Below are 2,672 nucleotides of genomic sequence, written 5' to 3' on the forward strand. Positions count from 1 at the left end.
ACGGGCGCCATTTTCCCAATGACATGTGCTCACTCTGTGTCTCTGCATCACATCTTGGTGATTCTTGCAAACGTTGCAAACATTCTCCTTCTCATTCTCTCTGTGCGGTGATCTGTGATCAGTGATCTTTGAGGTTAATTATAATTGTTTTGGGGTGCTGCAGACGGCACACTGAATTGATAAATGTGTGTGTTCTGAGCACTCCACAGACTGGCCGTTCCCCCATCTCTCTCCCTCTCCTCGGGCCTCCCTAGTCCCTGAGACCCAACAATATTGACATTAGGCCAATTAATAACCCTGCAATGGCCTCTAAGTGTTCAAGTGAAAGGAAAAGTCATATGTCTCTCTTTTTAAATTAAAAGCTAGAAATGATTAGGTTTAGTGAAGGAGGCATGTCAAAAGCTGAGATAGGCCGAAAGCTGGGCCTCTTGCCCCAAAAAGGCAGATTGTGAATGCAAAGGAAAAATTTTTAAAGGAAATTAAAAGTGCTACTCCAGTGAACACGTGAATGATAAGAAAGTGAAACAGCCTTAGTGCTGATATGGAGAAAGTTTCGGTGGTGTGGAGAGAAGATCAAACCAGCCACAACATTCCCCTAAGGCGAGGCCGAATCCAGAGCAAGGCCCCAGCTCTCCTCAATTCTGTGAAGGCTGAGAAAGGTGAGGAAGCTGCAGAAGGAAAGGTGGAGGCCAGCAGAGGTTGGTTCATGAAGCTGCAGGAAAGAAGCCGTCTCCATAGCTACAAGTGCAAGGTGAAGCGGCAAGTGTTGACGGAGGAGCTGCAGCGAGTTATCCAGAAGACCTAGCTAAGAGCTTTGATGAAGGTGCCTGCACTAAGTAACAGATTTTGCGTATGGGCAAAACAGGCTCTGTTGGAAGAAGATGCCACCTAGGACTTTCATAGCTAGAGAGGAGAAGTCAATGCCTGGCTTCACAGCTTCGAAGGACAGGCTGACTCTCTTATGTGGGGCTAATGCAGCTGGTGACTTTAAGTTGAAGCCGATGCTCATTCACCGGTCTGAAAATCCCAGGGCCTTTAAGAATGATGCTAAACCCACTCTGCCTGTGCTCTATAAACGGAACAGCAAAGCCTGGATGACAGCACATCTGTTTACAGAGTGATTTACTGAATGTTTTAAGCTCACTGTTGAGTCCTACTGCTCAGGAAAAGAATCTTTCCAAATACTGCTGCTCATTGAGAATGCACCTAGTCACCCAGGAGCTCTGATGAAGATGTGCAAGATTAATACTGTCTTCTTGCCTGCTAACACACATCCACTCTGCAGCCCACGGATCAAGGAGTAATTTTGATGTTCAAGTCTTATTATTTAAGAAAAACACATTTTGTAAGGCTATCACTGCCGTAGATAGCGATTCCTCTGATGGATCTGGGCAAAGGACATTGAAAACCTTCTGGGAAGGACCCACCATTCTGGATGCCATTAAGAACGTACGTGATTCATGGGAGGAGGTCAAAATATCAACATGAACAGGAGTTTGGAAGAAGTTAATTCCAACTCTCACGGATGATTTTGAGGAGTGCAAGACTTCAATGGAGGAAGGCACTGCAGATGGGGTGGAAATTGCAAGAGAACTAGAATCATTAACAGAAGTGAGGCTCGAAGATGGGACTGAATTGCTGCAATCTCATGATCACACGTGAACAGGTGAGCAGTTTCCTCCACGGATGAGCAAAGAAAGTGATTTCTTGAGATGGAATCTACTCCTGGTGATGATGCTGTGAACAGTGTTGAAATGACAGCAAAGGATTTAGAATATTCCATAATCTTAGTTGATAAAGCAGCATCATGGTTTGAGAGGATTGACTTCAATTTTGAAAGAAATCCTACCCTGGGTAAAATGCCGTCAATCAAACAATATCACATGCTACAGAGAAATCTTTCATGAAAGGAAGAGTCAGTTGATGCAGCAAACTTCACCGTTGTCTTATTTTAAGAAGTCACCACAGCCACCCTAACCTTCGGCAGCCACCACCCTGATCGTCAGCGGCATCAACACAGAGACAAGACCCTTCACCAGCAAGAGGATTACAGCTTGCTGCAGGCTGAGATGACTGTTAGATTTTTTAGCAATAGTGTATTTTTTAAGTAAGGTATGTACTTTGATTTTAAGATGTAATGCTATTGTACACTTAATGGGCTTCAGATAGTGTAAACATAGCTTCTGTATATATACTGGGAAACTAAAAAGTTTGTCTGGCTGTCTTTATTGTGATAGTCACTTTATTGCCGTGGTCTGGAACCAAGCCTGCGAGATCTCTGAGGTGCGCCTGTATAGGAGTGATTGTAGCAGCGTTGTTCCCGGTCACCGAAATTCGGGAAAAACCCAATGTCCAGGCACAGATGAAGGAAGAAAATGTGGTACATCCATACAGTGGAATCTTGTTCAGCAGGATAAAAGAAGGCAGTGTTGGTGCGCACTGCGGCACAGGTGACCCGCGAGATTGTTGTGCTAGTGAAAACAGCCAGACACAAAAGGGTGTACTGCAGGGTCCTATTTATGTGAAATGTCCAGAATCGGCAAATCCGTAGACAAAAATCAGATTAGTGGTTCCTGCTGGGGGGGAGGAGGGAGGGGGACTGACTGCTTAATTGGTCTCCATTTGGGGGGATGAAAGAGTTCTGGAACTAGATGGGGCGATGGTTGCACAAC

At 45.0% G+C, this 2,672-nt stretch overlaps 1 pseudogene; it reads left to right on the forward strand.

Annotated features, from left to right (window-relative positions):
- Window positions 1–302: 302 nt before the first annotated feature.
- On the forward strand, window positions 303–2,068 carry LOC138386017 (tigger transposable element-derived protein 1-like; annotated as a pseudogene).
- Window positions 2,069–2,672: the final 604 nt, after the last annotated feature.

This window comes from Eulemur rufifrons, chromosome 7 (assembly GCF_041146395.1).
Source record: "Eulemur rufifrons isolate Redbay chromosome 7, OSU_ERuf_1, whole genome shotgun sequence".
Taxonomy (NCBI): Eukaryota; Metazoa; Chordata; class Mammalia; order Primates; family Lemuridae; genus Eulemur; species Eulemur rufifrons.